Here is a 17686-nt window from a genome sequence, read left to right as displayed (position 1 = left end):
AATAGAATAGAATAGAATAGAATAGAATAGAATAGAATAGAATAGAATAGAATAGAATAGAATAGAATAGAATAGAATAGAATAGAATAGAATCATCCTTTAAAAGAAGCTAGCAGAAGCACAGAATCAGTGAGGCCTGTCCATTGCCTGAAACTGTTTCTAATTGCCTTTTAAAGTCAACAACAATTTACATTGCAATTATCAGTTGCTCAGATGTTACTATTTTTAAAAATTCTCAGATGAGATAAAAAATAGATAAAGAATTTTAAAATATTTCATAGAATTTACCAGGGTTTCTAGTTCTTTAGGATTAGACAGCAGGCTTAAATGAAACTGAGCACTAGGAAAACTACAAAACAAAAATCCATAAGGGTGAATACATGAAACTTTTCAAGTGTACTTTTCAAGCAACATTATTACTACTAATGATGCAGTAAGTGAACATTGGTGATGTATGAAAAAATACATGAAACACCTAGGAAATTAATTTGAGCCACACTGTGGCTATCTTGTAAATTAGCAGCAAAACAAAGACATCTTTTATCGCTCTAAATTTTTATCTAGTATTTGGATTTCACAAGTTTAGTCTGGTGCTGGCACCTCTCTCAGTGCAGCCAATTCTGTCCCTATTCCTTTGATTGAAAGAAGTGGTTGATTGTGTTATCCATATGAGCAGCAGGCTGAATAACAAAGATTAAAGGGCACATGATTGTGTTCTTGCCAATGATAACAAAAGAATAGTGGCATGTTGCCACCTTCTATCGTTATAAGCCTGCCTGTGATTCTCCCCCGTGTAGTTTCAAAAGAGGAATTTTAGCTTTACTTAAAGCACAAGGTGAGTTTTTGTGGACTCATTCAGTAGTTCCAAATAATAATGATGAATGTATTGCCAAAGTTACTTTATTTCTTTCCTTCAAATTAAAGATATTTTCTTACAGTTTTTAATCAGTTTAAACAGAACATCCTGTTGGTAAGAGATTGAGCTGCTTTAACTGGAATGCAGTGCAAAGGAGGTGTGATTGGCTCTTGTAATCTGATCAAAGCAGGTGGAATTTTTTTAAGATCTTGTGGATCCTGTGGTAAAAGGCTGTAAGACTCTATGCATAAAATATGTTGATACTTGTAATAATTCTGCTCCTATCCAGCCTGAATTAATTTTAAGTCTCTCATGCAGTACCTGCAGAATAATTTCTACAGTTTATGAGATGGGTGATAGCAGATTAGGGTGGTCTTGGCATGAAATGATATACACATTCCTGGTGTGATGTGCGCTTTGTAAAGTTTGTCAGGAGAAAGGTGCCATGTTGATATCAGATTAACATCTTCTGATGATCCAAGTATCACCCTGTGAAATGAGTTGATATTTCTGTCTGCTATAAATAAAGGTTTGTGTGTTTAGTTAAACATTTTTGTTGCGTAACAAAAAATCTTTTTATCTTTCTCATGGTTTTATTTTATTAAAACATTCTTGGTTGATATTGATTTATATTTGTATTAATATAAACTGTCTAAAGAAATTAAATTTTAGATGAAATTGCTTTTTTTTCTGTTGCTTATTTATAAGCATCATGATTTGCATAAGTGTATCAGTCAAGGTTAGCCAAGCTACTGCCAAATTTTCTGACTTGCTACTCATGATTGTCTATGATGTTGGCAGCTCAAATCATAAAATGTCATTTTTGTTTCCTAATTAAAGTCACAGAAGTAACAAGTAGTTGCTGCCCACAATTAGTTTGCTCACACATGCTTTACTGCACTTGTGATTAGGGGACATGTCATACATACAAATACCCATTCTAATAGGAAATCCTTCATGAAAAGCTCCATGAACATTGAACCATGAGATAAAAGCTTGACTGAGCAAAACATCTGTTGATGAGCCCCTTCTAGGTGCTTAAAAAAATATTTCACTGAGCCAAGCATCCACCGTGAGATCTAATTTGCAAGAAAGGTTGTAAAATGTAAATAAGGCTGCAGTTTAATATGGAGCTTTCAAAGAGGCTGCTCTTCAGTAGCCGAGTAGAGTGAACAGACTAAATAGGCCTATCTTCAGGAACCTGAGCAAAGTAAAAACTTTGGTTAAATATTTCTTTTCTTATGTAATTTTTTGCGTGAGTAACTATTAACCTAATAGGTAAATATTCAAATTCTAAAATGTGTTTCTATCCAGCTGGATTTGTGCTCTTCTCTACCATTTTCTGATTAAGTAAGGAAGTGGTCCCTAATATCTAAAAATTTGTTGTGCTACTAATTAGTAAATAATTCCCTTTCACCTTTTATTTATGTAGCTCCTAGTTCAAGGAGATTTTAAAGGAAACTAGAATCCAACAGTGTTAAGATAAATTATTTCCTATTACATCTTGAAGTTGAATAGACCAGAAAATACAGTTACTTATGTCTATTTTGTTATTCTATGTACAGGGCATATTCCTGATGGGCTGGGAACTTCAATATCTTCAATAATTCTCTTGGAACAATCACTGCATTAGCAGTTAGAAGCAAAAGGTGTGGAAGGAAGCTCTTAAGTACCCAGCTGGGGTGAGAAAATATTGAAGAGCTGAGCTGGAAGATTTGTGGGGTCCCTCAGGCAGTTCAAACCTGTATCTCCCCTTTTAGGATAAGGCTCATAACACCCATCTAGAAGAGTGAGCAGACCTGTGTCCCATCATAATCCCTGATGCTGGGTCAGAATGACCTTGCTGCTTAAGGATTTGCCTGAGGAGTCCATATATTAGGAATTTCATGACAGTGCTGAAGTTTAGGAGCAGAGGATGTTTCAGAGTACATCTTTATAGCTTTGCCATTCCCATAGCTACTTCCGAATAATTAGATAGCAGGACTTCATTAATGACTTAGCAGCTGGGTAGCTTGTACCTTCCTCTAGGAATCACATTAATAATGAAAAAAATGCAAAAATTGTATACACAAGATGATACATATTTATATTTTTTGTTTCAAATCTCTGAAAATCTGATGCCAAGTTTCAGCAGAGAAGCTGAATCATGTTACTGAAATAAGACTTTCTGTATGTGTCATCCCCTGATCAAATAAAACAAACCCAAATGAAAATACAAAAATAGCTTATATTCAGGAACCCTATTTACATTCATTTATGTTTGGTGAGAATTTTGACTGAAGTGCAGCTAAAAAGCTGATCTTCTTGAATGGAAATCATTGGTCCCTACAGAGAAGAAGAAGAAGGAGGATCTTTGAAAGTGACAGCTGATTTCTTCAATCTGTTAATGATTCCCTTGGAGAGTTTTTGAAAGCATCTTGGAGACAAATTAATAAAAATTACGGCATCAATAGTTTTCTCTGGGAAGGCACTGTTGCTGCAAAAATTTCTTGTTCAGGCAGAGTGGGAGGTGTAATTTGCAAGCATTCTTACTCCCTGCAACCTGAGACCCCTCAATGTGGACCACATTAGCTGAGAGAGAATGCCCACATCCCTATGTACTGAGCTCATATGTCAGCAATGACTTCATTGCCAGTCCATTCAAGTTTGGAACATAAGTAAACAAGCAGATGAGATATCTGCACTTTAGTCAAGCTTGCAACTAGAGGCTACCCTATGAAGCATCCTTGGTGGAGCTGAGAGAACCAGTGTGAGGGTAGCAATATGAAAATTATGAGTTAGTGAAAAAGTAAGATTCTTTTTCACACTCAGATTTAATACAAAGTGTTTGTAAGATATATCAAAGACCACTGCTAAAATCTGATTAATCAGAAATTATAAGAATGCAAAGAATGAGGTCTTTGGGTAAAAAGTGTATGTGGGGGGAAAGGCATATCTTTTATGAACAAGTTCTGGGGTATTTAACTTCTGGAACTTTAATAAATAGATAATTATCACATCTTGTTCTTATCCATCCTCCTGAAAGGTATTGTAGTCTAAAAACTCATCTGCCCATCACTTGGGGAAATGAATTGTCACCTTTATCTCATCTAGTTTGTCAGATTTTGCCCTGTGGGTTTGTTACGAAGTTTTCCAGCATTAGTAATGAAATAATTTCATGGAGTATTTTTTTTCTGGGAAGTTTCTGACATGATGTTTATGAAACAAAATCACCTTGAATTATCATAGTCTGTGAGCAAGGTAACCTAAATAATTTCCAATTTATTTTCAGCATCTTTTTCAAAACTTGCAGATGTCTTCCTGTCAGTACTCTGCATTATGTTCTACAGAAAAAAGTTTAAGAAATTTGAGCACCCAATTTAAAATATTTTCATGCCAAATCTGACAAAAGTAGTTTTAAAGCTCAGCTGAAATGTTCTGCATAGACCTAAAAATCTGTTTGGGCTATAAGATCATTTGGAACTGCATGGTTGAAATAGACATTCTGACAAAAGTAGTCTTTTTTTTGTACTATAACTGGTCCATGTAGCATAACCTGTCTTTCCCATTTTCAGAGAGTTTTAATGAAACCTATGTAATGATTCCTCCTCATTTTCAGCCAGAAACTTGAATTTAAAATTTATGTAAAATACAATAACTATTTTCCTTTTTTAATGAATTCAATGCAGACAGTAAGACAGAGAACTTCTTTGTAACTGGAAGACCAAAACGTCCACAGGATTAATTTATAAACCAACTAACCATCTATCTGTAATTTCTCTTCTAAAATGTAGGTCATATTAAACACTTTGCTTATGGTTTAAGTTCTGAGCTCTAATTCAACAGATTGTTTCACTTTTAGGAAGTTATCAGTAAATTTGAAATATGTTTTAAATATGCGAGTTCTGACTTGCTGTGGGATTTCAATATTCATATTAAGACTCAAAATGGAAATTATTTCAAATACCTAATTTAGATCTATGAATATTTTAGAGACTAAATTAATGTGTAGGTTGTAACACAGCGCTAAAAACTGTTTGCAAATGACTGAAGTTAAATGAGATGGTCTCTGTATTTTCATCTGAAGTAATTTTAAAATATAGGTAATTTTTATGGAGTACCACATGGAGCTTTTTAGCTTATGTTGTTTTAATTATAGCATATATATAGATATATATTTAAATAATACAAATTACTTAGCGTTTATTATTTTCTTAACAAAATAAACTGATGAATCATGTCTACATGGGGCTCTGGAGTGCTGTTTCAACCAAAAATGTGCACAAAAGCACAGCCAATACTCATATAAAATATTATAAATAATTATCCATACAAAAATATTTAAATACTTTTTGACATTAACATTTTGGGAAAAGGCACAAGAATTAGGGAACATATTTTACAGTTTTTACTATGAAGGCCTCAATCATTCTCCCAGGTTGCTACTCACGCTGTCAATAAATTCATGTTTGTCTGTCACAGAAATTGTTAAAATTATAGTCCCAAGGCTTTCTTTCAGAACTGAAATAGTGGTATATAATTACTATGATTGATAGACTTATTTAATGAAATAAGAAACAGAAATCTAAAGCAAGAGAGCTGAATTGCAATTATCTAAATCATTATGAATTACAGTTATAATAAATAATAATCCAGGTATTTGATTTCTTTGTCTGCACAGCTGTAAATGCTATCAATCATGATGGCATCCATGTACTACTGTGGACACAAGGAAGGAAATAATGATCAGCCACAAAACATGGGCTTTTCCAGCTGCTGAGCAGAGAAATGTCTTTATGGTATTTCTATAAACTTGACCATGCAGGTAACAGCACTGTGCTGAGTACAGCTCTGCTACTGCCTGGCTTTCCTCTCTTGGTCCAGAAAATGCTCTCCTAGAAAACACAAGAGAATAAAATGGTTTGGTTAAGGTGGTGAAAACTGTTACCAAGCATGTCAGCCAGGAGGATGCTCTCAGCTAACTCACCTTGCCCTAGCACCTCCTTTGAGTCCCATGGGCTTCTCCTTCCTTTGCTCATAAGACAAACCCGATCATTTTCCATGATGTTTATTTTGTTCTTAGTTGAAAAGTTCTGAATCCATGAGAGTACTGCATTTTTAAAATATGAAACCAAAAGCATGAATCCAAGCAGTCCCACAGAAGGCTTTTCAAAACAAAGAAGTCTTCCAAAAGGTTTGTGCCTAACCTACCAACCTGACGTGGATGTAGCATATGCTATAAGGCATCGAAAATAGCACTACATGCTAATCATTGTGGGTTCAGTACCAAATTCTCTTTTTCTGAGGGAAAGCACATCTTCAAAACAGTGTTCTAAAAACTGGCATACTGCATATGCATATTCTTGCTGCAAATAAATAAAAAATAAAGAAAACAAGAGATAGCCAGTAAGCTTTGTCTTTTAAAATAACAATGATAACATAGCCACTCACTTCATTAATCTTGAGATATTAAAAAAGGGAGAACTAATAGCTACAACATAAAATTTATTCTTAGAAATCATTCTGATTAATATCCCATTTCCAAATTCTGACCAACCCTTCATCTGTTTTCTGACCAAAATTTGGTCATACAGTATATTAAAAGTTGTTATGGAGAATTCAAAGCTACAAACCATTTCAAACATGAGTGATTTAAACATTGATAATCTCATATCAAACTCAGATTTCTTCTGCCTTTGTGTTTGTACTCCAAGAAGAAAAAATATGGAGTGTAGCAAAATTAATTGGATGAGTATTGAATACTTTCTTGGTATTAACTGGAAAGCATACATAAGTACAAATATGTTTGTTTGTTTTTTTTTTTTAACTAAGTTAGATAAATACTAGGACAGTATCATTGCAAGTAAGCCATATATATGATAAATCTTATATTATGAGCAGACATGTATTTTCCTTTTTCTTCTTTCATTTGCATTAAATTTTCTTGTATCTCATCGTATTTGGGATGCCCTGTTCTGGAATTATTACAATTAAATATTTTCAGTTTTTTTGAAGATAACTATATATCATACCTTTCCACCACAAAGCAATTTTAAAGAAAATCTGCCAACATTTTAAAATGCAGGTATACCATTTCATTTATCTAAATGCCTACACATGTATTTCCTTACTCCCTACACTTTTCTCAAACCATCTAATTAGAAATGGTTTCCATTTAAGATGCATTACATCTAGCAGAATTTATTACCTTACTTAGAGGCCCTAAAAAATGGGTTGTCTTGTCCTTTGCATATCCACTAACACAGAACTTGCATATCAAAAAGCTTTTGGAGTAGTTCCAACAAACATAATGAATCAGGCTTCTCTTAAAACTTAGTTGAAAATGTCTCATTTCTTACTGAAGAGAGCTAGAAGAAGGAAAGGAAATAATTCCTTTTGCTGTAGCCCAGAAGAACAGCCATCCACACAAGCTATCTGACTCTGACCCCGTGGTGTGTTTGAAGGAGGTAGAATATATTTGTTTCATGGCAATGTCTTAACAACAGGCTCTAACCTGCCCCATATCAAACCTGAAAGTAGTTCAAAACTTTGGGAAGCAAGAAAATAGCAGAGAAAGTAACACTACAACATATAAATGCCAAGAATAATCTAATAACCTTTTTGAAGGTTCAAAATCTGGCTATTGTGGTCTAAGGCTGACATGATTTTACTTTTAGCAGTCAGGTAAGTATGAGTCTTGTTGAGTAGTGACAGTGGCATCACTAAAAAAAAAAAGCTTTAAAAATTTTAAAGACTTTAAATGTCATTTGCAGTCATACAAAGTTCATTGAAATAAATAATGTGAAACTACATTTTCAAGAGAACATTATGCAGATCAAAAACCCTGAGCTTGAGCAATGGGATTTCAGATGTCTTTTAGTTAAGTCTAGACACTTGCCTGCTTAGCATGCTGGCTGTTTTCAATTCCATTCTGAGACATCTCCCTTTACTGTGACAATGCAAGTCATTCTCAGGAGATGTTTTATTATCACATGACTTTTAGGCCTCTAAATTCCTTCTATGGATTAATCTTAAACTGATCTCACTGTTTTATGTGAATTATTTTATGCAAAATGGAAGCTAAGCATCATTATGAAAGGAATAAAATTGCTTTTGGCCATTCTACTTCAAATATAGTCTGTTGTACTGACAATCAGTTAAAGCTACAAAATCCAAGGTATTTCTAAAAACAGCATATGTTTCAACATGAGGCAAAATAGCCTGTGCTAAACAGAGGTGCCATGATATCACTGTCAGAGACTCTGAGCTATGGGCTAAATGAAGCCTCATGAAGGACCTCAGTAATGAAACCTATTCTTGCTTTGTTTTGGACAGAAAATGTTTTTCTGAGGAGGGGAAACTCTGTACCTTTATTCATAAACATTTGTTTTTTGAGCTTATGGGTTATGGACTTTCTGAGCTTAGCTTTAAGGGCTTGAGAACATGACCATGTGTCCTGACAGCTCTGTCAGATGTGCTTTATGTTGGTCCCTCAACAACTAGTGGAGAAAATTCCACTTTACAGAATCATAAAATGGTTTGGGTTGGAAGGGACCTTAAAAACAATCTAGTTCCAAGACCTCTGCCACACACAGGGACATCTTGCACTAAACCAGGTTTCTCAGAGTCCCATCCAACCTGGCCTTGAACAACTCCAGGGATGGACTGCTCACAGCTTCTCTGAGCAATCTGTTCCAGTGCCTCACCACCCACACAGCAAAGAATTCTTCCTCATATCAACTCTAAACCTACTGTCTTTCAGTTTAAAGCCATTTCCCTTGTTTCTCTCCATCTTTCTCATAGGCTCTCTCCAGGTACTGATAAGCCTCAGTTAAGTCACCCCACAGCCTTCTCTTCTCCAGGCTGAGCAATCCCAATTCTCTCAGCCTTTCCTCATAGGAGAGGTGCTCCATCTCTCTCAACATCTTGGTGTCTCTCCTCTGGACTCGCTCCAACATTTCCATGTCCTTCCTGTGCTGGGGACTTTGCTGGATCACATCCAGCCTCTCATCTACCAGCACTCCCAAGCCCTTCTCAGCAGGGCTGCTCTGCACCTGTTCATCCCCAGCCTGTGTTGAAACCAGTGGTTACCCCAGTCCAGGTGCAGCACTTTGCACTTGGTCTTATTGAACCTCATGAGATTCCCGTGGGCTCAGTTCTCAAGTTTGTCTCTGAATGCCATTCCATCTCTCAGGTGTGCAAACTGCACTGCTCAGCCTGGTGACATGAGCAAATTCGCACTTGAACTCTTTGTCTATATCATTAATGAAGATATTAAACAAGTTTAAACAGTATGGGCCCCTCAGGGACACCGCTTGCCACTGACATCCATCAGGACTCTGAGCTGTTGACCACCACCCTCTAAATGCAATTTATTCCTATCCAAGATCTACTTACAATCTAGTTCCTATCAATGCAATATTTGTTAAGTCAATTGTCTGGGCCTACATCTAATATTAGTGAAGTTCAGCACTTTTTCAATCCTCTGAGCCATGCCAGATCTCTAGCAATCCTATGATTAAAAAACTAATGCATTGAAATTAATGTTTCATTTACAGCCTATTTTACCTGCAAAATGTTTATTGCAATACAGTAAAGACTTGCTTGGATAACTTACAGAGTTAAGCACATCTTTGTTTTAGCAAATAATTTGTGATGTTGTAGTATTTCTGTGAAATATCACCAGGAAAATAATTTATTTTTCACTTAACTCTATTACATCACTTATAAGCCTTTGTCTGTACCATGACCTTGTAATAAGTGTGGATAACTGCTGTCTGTTGTAAGTCCAAACAGTCCTTTGAAGAGTAAAAGCCACTGTCTAATTTATACCCCACTATTTATTAATCTGCTGTATTATTGTGTCAAACATCTTTCTGAAGTTTGTTAAGTGTTGTGGTTTAACCCCAGCAGGCAGCTCACCCCCACAGTGCTGCTCACTCACTCCTCCACCTGCAGGATGGGGGAGACAATCAAAGCTGTAAAAGTGAGAAAACTCATGGGCTGAGATAAAATAGTTCAACAGGTAAAGGAAAAGCCACAAATGCAAGAAAAGCAAAGCAAGGAATAATCTGACTCACTGCTTCCATGGGCAGGCAGGTGTTCAGCCATCCCCAGGGAAGCAGGGCCTCATCACACAAAATGATAACTTGGGATGAAAACACCATCTCCATACTCCAAATGTTCCCCTTTTTCTTCTTTTCCCCTGGGTTTATATGCTGAGCATGACACCAGACAGTAAGGGATATCCCTTGGGTCAGCTGGGATCAGCTCTGTCCCTTCCCAACATCTCGTGCACCACCAGCCTCCTCAATGGTGGGGTGGGGTGAGGAGCAGAGAAGGCCTTGGCTCTGTGTAAGCACTGCCCAGCAACAAAAAAAACATCATATTATCAATCTTGTTTCCATCAGAAATCCAAAATATAGCCCCATACCAGCTACTATACTATGAAGAAAACGAATTCTATCCCACACAAAACCAGCACAATATGTTAAATTACAAAACTCAAATCCCAATTTTACCATATTTGTTATGCCTCCCTTAAGGACATTCTGACTTTTTAAAGCCAGATCACATATTTGACTTTGCAATTGAAATATAAATGTATCCAGGGTATTTCTTGCTGCAAAATCAGAATTGCCAGGTAATTTATTGGTTTTTTCCTCCCTTTTTTTACTAAATTTGACCAGGATTTGGCATCATAGACTTCTATATTCTAAGGCACCTTTCCCTCAAATGAGTCTCACTGCCAGTTTAGGACAATGCAATGATAAAGCCAAAGCAAGAAGGTTTGAACTGGCAAGATATTAAAAAAAAGCAAAAAAACAACATTGAAGCTTCAAGAAATAAGACCTGAAATATTTATTCAGAGAAGTGTGCCAACTTTTGAGCTTTTGCTCCTCAGTCAGAATTGTAGATATAGGTGGCACATACCCAGGAGTACTGACTTCTGTAGAATCAGAGTAGGCAAATGCAGCTGTAAGCCTGCTATCCACTCAATAAAGTACCTCGGTTTCTGAGGGCTACATAAATATACTGCTTTTAATAAGCACCATTTTTCAAAAAAAATTTAGTTTCAGGAGGCTAAACATTTTCCTATAAGCAGCAAAGACTCACACAGTGATCCCTGCTACAAAGTTTGAAATGCTTAAAATAAACCATGTTTTGGTTTTTTTTTAAAATAGAATTTTGAGACACTATAAATGCAGACAAATGGATCATACTTTCTTAAAATCAGTTTCAACATTTAAATGGGCTCTGCTAAGCTGTATTCTTTTCCTGGTTTTCCTCATTTTTAGTTTCTCTGTGCAACTCAACACCTTGGTATGATATATAACCTCACCATATATTACTGTTTTCCTTTTGTAACAATTTTCAGTGATAGATAATATCAATTTTAATTTCTTCAAAATAAAATAAAAAAAAAATTATAACATTGACCTAATGGGTTTTTTTTTGGTTATGTTTTTTTTTTTTGTAGCAAGGTAAAACATAAGTTTTGTGACAAATCAAATAAATTATTAAAAAGAAGCTCTGGAAAGATTCAGCATAGCTGTAAAGGTAAAGGTATGCATTGTACAACTAAGAATAATTTGGTTCAAGATATGGTGAGGCTTCTGATAAACACTGGAACAGTCTCCTGTACTGGATTTTTCAAATAATTTAAATTAAAGCAACAGTAATCTGTCAGCAGTGCCCCCATCCAGAATAACTAATATATATATATGCTAAAATGACAGGTTACATATTAAAATTGCATTTCAGATGAAAATATGTTCTTGGTTACAGATGAGTTATTATCGAGTAATTTGACTTGCTGAAGACATTCTAACGAGAGCAGCTATAAAGCAGTTTCACAGGATAGTGGCAGCTGTTGTAAGATAATGTGAGACTGCCCATGTTTGTCCCTCCATCATTACAGTGGAGTTGAGAGGTGAGAAAAAGCTTGTCCACAGAACAGATAAAATAGGTATAAAACCACGTTGCAAACGGCAAGCTCAGGGATTCAACTAATGGAACAAGTTCTCTACGAGAAAGGTTTTCTGTCTAGTTTGAGATCTATTTATGCATCAATATATATTGATATATATCTCAAAAATTGCAGAGGACTTACTGTTCCACTTCCATCCCAATTATTCTATGGAAGCTGAGTATGTTTGTGGTAGAGAGCAGCCTAGGAGACACAATCAGGGAACAGAATCAGAGCCTTATTGTGCTAAACAACCAACAGATGAATCAAGCTGACAATTGAGAGGGGACTATTTGCATTTGAAAACAGAGTGAAATGAATTTGCTACTCTGAGGTCTTAGTCTTTCTACTTCTAATCCTGCAGGTACCTTAATTCAAGTCGATGGCATCACTTGCCTGATTTAGCTCTTCCTCAGTGCTGTGCATTAATTAAATGAGGGGCAGAGAGCACTAAAACAGACATACAACAGGCTTGCCTTCAACTCCTTTGTGTTTGCCTGAGAGGAAGACAGACACTCAGAATTGCTGTTTTTCCTTTCAAAGGGCAGATTGTTCATGCTGTTCTTTTTATATTTTAGTCTTTCATCAGGAAGTAATGAAAGACACTGCACTTTCCTCTACAAGGCTTGTTTGCAGAGGAAAATTCACTAGTGCATTTATGGTGGGATATAATCAGACCAGTGTAACAACCCATTGCTAATATTGTTATGCCAGAATAATTACACCAGAAATTTCTCCATTTTAGACCTTTAGCAGCTTCGTTCTGAAAGTATGAACATATGACACGTGGCTGCACTGCTACACCTACAGAAGTCTTCACCCACTGCCTGGGATTATTTCCTATGTATTTTAAGTGTCCTCCTGCATGGTTGATGCTCTTGCTGGAATACTCAATTCTATATTTACACAAAGAGCTCCAACAATCGCCATGAAATCCCCTCTAGTTGAACTTATCATAGGCACTCACAACGTCTCCTGATAATATAATTAAGGTATTAATCCCATCCAACAGAGATTTTGGAGTTGCATATGCCTACCATATAATCAGGGCAATTTTATGATCAGCCTTGACCTCTCTCCACTGTGATGTTTGTTAGACCTTTTTTCCCTTATCTCCAAAGCTACCACTTCCCTTCTGGCTAAGGGGCAGAACTAACTCGAATCTTGTGACAGTGATGAGCTTTTCCAGAGAAGCAGGTTTCTAGGAAGATCCCATGGGGGTAAGAGGTGAGAGAGGAAGATCTGTAAGGCTCTAAGGAAATGACCAATAGATAGCAAGAGAAAAGGGGTATGAGATGTAGAAAGGAAACTCCCTCATTCCTCTCAATGGCCACTGCTCTCCTTCAGACTTTTCTCATTTCTTCAGTGGTCTGGACAACTGTGTTGCTTATCTCTTTTTACCCTCTAGAGTCTCTGAAATTGTAGAAAAAAGCAAAAGAGGCAATGTTATTCCATGGAAGAAGGAAAGGATGTAAAGCACAGCAAAGCCAGAATGACACCATATAGTTGTAAGTATATATTCCCCAGGTGGAACACAAGACTGTGTGGGAAGAGACTAAATTTTTCAGGGTAAAGAAGCTTCGTCACTATCTCAAGAGCAGACAAAACAATCCATCCTGCCATAAAATAGCTGCAGGATAATATGTACTGGAAAGAAGCTTTATGGAGAAGGACCTGGGCATCCTGGTGGACAACAAGCTGTCCATGATCCAGCAGTGTGCTCTTGTGGCTAAGAAGGCCAGTGGTATCCTGAGGTGCATTAAGAAGAACTTTTCCAGAAGGATGAAGGAGGTGATCCTGCCCCTCTACTCAGCCCTGGTGAGGCCAAATCTGGAGTGCTGTGTCCATTTTGTGGCTCCCTAGTATGAGAAAGACAAGGAACAAGAAGATGATCCAGTGGAGCATTATTTTAGAGAATTGGAGAAATTATTTTAAAAGTTATGAGAGAGCTGGGCCTATGTAGCCTGAAGAAATGACTGATGAGTCATCAATGTATAGAACTATCTTAAGGGCAAGGGTTGAAAAGGTGGGGCCAGGTTCTTTTCAGTGGTGCTGTGACAGGACAAGGGGCAAGGGGTGAGCACTGAAACACAGGAAGTTCCATGTGAATGTGAGGGAAAATTTCCTTGCCCTGCTTTGTCACCCTCAGAGACGTCATTGAGTCTCTTTCTATGGAGACGTATAAACCAACTCCTGGTCACAATCAGAGCAGCCTGCTCAAGGTAAACCAGCTTTAGCAGGGGTTTGTACCAGATGAACTCACAGGTCCCTTCAGCCCCAACCAGGGCTTGAAGTATTCTGAGATACAGGGGAGCCAGTACCAGATCCTACTTGAAACCACAGGGCAAGAACTTCAAATGGAAAGATAAGAAAAAGTGGAAAGAAGAAAAGATCAACACCTTAGCTCACCCTTATTTATCTTCCCCACTCAATAATTTTCTCCTTGTTAATTTTTCCACTTCATCTGCAATGCCAACAAAATATCTCCAAGACAAGCTTCACACTTGCCATCACCATTATTCTCCCCTTTACTAGCTCCTTTTAAATCTCAGATTTGGAACAAGGGGAAGAGAAAATTAGAACCAGCAGTAACTGTTTCTGGGCTGTTTCCTTTTCAGAGATGTAAATGCATCATACGAGCCCACATGTAATATTTTTTATTAATTTTCAATATTATAGTAATAAGGTTAAAAGCAATAAGCTGGGAGACTCAATGCTGTTATCTAATGTGATGTCTCAGCCCTGTAATTCTAACAAAAGGCAGGGCAAGAGGTATTGTGAGTTATTTTAAGGCATCCTTAAATAGGAGTGGAAATAAAACACAGATTTTTTTTTTTGTCTTGCCTTTTTTTGTAGTAAACAGCAGAGCAAATGTTCTTCTAACCTAAATGGGAATGTAAAATGAGTGCTGTATCATAGCAACAGCCAGAGGTTTGTCTCAATATTTGAATGATTATGAACATCCTTGTTAAGTGTGTAGTGTACTGCTATGTCATAAGAAAAACGTAGTAAATTACTGCTATAAAAGTGAGCTATTGAAGCTGAGTATCTTATATTCCTTAATGATGGTATTTATTTAGCACTGCAAGAGTGAATTCCTATCCCCCAGCATCCTTTTTAATGACAGAAGACAGATCATACAAAGACTAATAATAAGTCTTGATATACTGGGAGCAAAAACTCTCAGATGTATTTTGAAATTGCACTTCACAATTTTAAAATCAATGTGCAAAGTAACCTTTTCCAGGAATAAGTTTTCATGTCTACTGTTCAAACTGGGTGAATTGTCAATGAGCTGTAATGGGGAAAGCTTGTTTTATTGATGTTTGTGGCAAAAATAGCATCTTTTTTAGCATTTCATCTGTATTTGTCCAGAGCAGGGTTTGTGTGGTATGTTGGATTTTGTTTTCCAGATGATTTCTTGCACCAGGTTACTTAAGTCTGTTTTGTCCAGTTCTTAAATATTGTGTGTTGTAACCAAGCAACGCAACTAACGTTTTGAAAAGCACCTAACTAGGTTCTTACACCAGGGCTGCGTTCAAAGAAAAACGTGCTGTTACAAAATGTGCCTTGCAAAGACACTGCTGGCTAGGGAATTCACCCTGCAGCACCATGGGATGAGAGCACCATGCACGCCAGGAAAGGTATTTCTGTGTTAATGTGCATGTGTGTATAGAATCAGGGCTTTTGGGGGGGAAGCATAAAGCCTCATCAAGTCAGATAAAGAGCTGTTACAGCTGCTGGACACTAAGACACACAGGGGAAGGTACCTTTAAAAGACAGTAACATGACCCTGTGTGAAGGGCTTGTACTAATCTAGGATCCAGAGTAATGAGCCTAATTGGACAGCAGGCTTCATTTGTGTGCTGACACTCCCTGTCACAGGTTAGTTAGTTGTTTTATTCAAGGTAAAAAATATTCAGCAGGAATAATTGAGAGTATTCCCTCTTCCCTGGACAACTTTCTTACTGCCTGAAAAATGGAAATGGTCATGAGGAACATGGAGAGTGCATCTGAAATCACCTAACACAACTCGTTACCCTTCAGATGTATTTTAAGAAACAAGAATGGTTTTTGAGATGTGCCCTTAATCTTTAGGAATCAGTAAATATTTCCCAGTGGTGAATCCTGACTGCAAAAAGCCACTTGTTCCAGCTGTGACCATGCATCTGCTTGATCGAATCGAAGAACTGCCAAACAATGTTATTGTTCTTCGGTGGGAAGTTTGGAGGAAGAAAAAGCATCCTCATTCTTTAGACCCAGCAGCTTAATCAGTTTTTCCCTAAAGCTTCATGAGAACTGGTGCTCTGAACACATCAGACTAGTTATAGCTTGGCAGCACCCCCATGGTTAGCCCATGAACACCAGTGTAGGAGGGGAACCTCACCACTTCATCCCATTTTGGTGTTGAGTGCCAGTCTCTAAATTCTAGTTTGTGGATAAGTCTGTTTTGTGAAATACTGATTGCTGATTTTGGGGCTTTATCTGCCTTGGCATGAACTGTCTGCTCAAGATTGGCTTTCTCCGTGGCAATTTTCTTCTTTTTAAATTTGACTCTAAACTAAAACATTGATTTCGCTAATGATGTGGGCCAAAGTCATCTAATATGCTCCTTTATATAAGCTCTGACAAATACAGAGAAAATGTAGGGAAAAATAATAGAAAGGCTAAATAGGATATGCATGGAATATCTTAATTTTGCTACAAACTGGGCTAATTAACTCTAATTTATTTTAATGAAAGGATGATAAATAAAGCTATATTCAAGCTCTTGTCTCTTATCATTTCCTTGCTCCAATGATGGCGTTACTCCATTGTATTTCTCCCCTAGTTTCTGTAAATGTAAGAGAAGAATCTGGCCCTTTCATTTTAAGGAAGAAATTCTTGAAATCAGAACTCTGCTCTGGCACTAAAAACTAGTGCAGAATACAAAAGACAACAACTTCCCTGAGCTGGTTTCTGGAGGTAGTTGAAGGTGTTACCCTGCCTTGGAAACAGCTTGTCTGCACTGTAACATTACTTCTTTTGGAAAAATGTTCATTTTCCTGAAAATGAAAATTTGATATGTTTGAGTCAAGTTTCTTTTTCCTGTAACTGTCCTCTCCCCTCAAATTGCTATCATAGAGGTAAATTTTTCTTTAAATTAAAATGAGACATTCAGAGTGCCCCTCAATCGTGTAATAGCAACAGACAATGGCCTGTAGTCCTTTGTTACTGAAAAATACATGCTTACTGCTGAAAAGATGCACTTTTCTTATCCTTGGTCTCTCTTCCCAGCCACTTTGAAATCTGAGAAATGATGCAGCAGATGCTGAGCTGAAAACTAGAAGATATATATGATTTAAGTGTCAGCTGCCTGGTATTCACTGCTCTTTTAGTTCACTATGATAGAAGACTGCAGCTGTGCAAATTAAAATAGAAATCTTAAAAAGATCACCATTTAAATTTCTTTTTTTTCCCAACTATTTTTTAAATTTTCAAAACTATATATTCATCAAATAAAATCAATATGTATCTTACTATACTTTTTTACATGCTAATTTTATTGTTGCCAGGAGCAACTACAGAAGAAATAAACACAAACAGCCAGCGTGTTCCATGCTTGTTCTCTATTTGTTACTGTGTCATGGGCAAAACATTTGGGAGGATTAACTCATCGTCATAATTTTGCTCTGTTAAAATGGCTGATTTTTGATTCTGTTCACAACAGCCTCAACAGATTCCAGATTCCAGAGAGAAAGGGCTGCTGGGCTACATTCTGCTTTGTTTCCATGTGGGAATTTTGGTAGGGATGGGGTTTTATAGTTGATAACATCATCTATATACCAACACAATGATCACCTGTGCTGTTTAACCGTGGGCCATTAGTTATTGCCTAAGAA

General features: G+C 36.9%; 1 long non-coding RNA gene across 1 annotated transcript in view; it reads left to right on the top strand.

The window, feature by feature from the left end:
• The window catches only part of LOC117244394, a 25971-nt gene extending 22042 nt beyond the window's left edge, over positions 1 to 3929 (top strand). The window contains exon 3 of the long non-coding RNA XR_004497364.1: positions 2422 to 3929. This is a non-coding gene — a long non-coding RNA (uncharacterized LOC117244394). The remainder of the gene's footprint in view (positions 1 to 2421) is intronic.
• Positions 3930 to 17686: the final 13757 nt, after the last annotated feature.

The sequence above is a fragment of the Parus major genome, chromosome 1, assembly GCF_001522545.3.
Source record: "Parus major isolate Abel chromosome 1, Parus_major1.1, whole genome shotgun sequence".
Classification (NCBI taxonomy): Eukaryota; Metazoa; Chordata; class Aves; order Passeriformes; family Paridae; genus Parus; species Parus major.
Note: the sequence above shows the minus strand (reverse complement) of the source record. Positions and strands in the feature narration are given on the sequence as shown.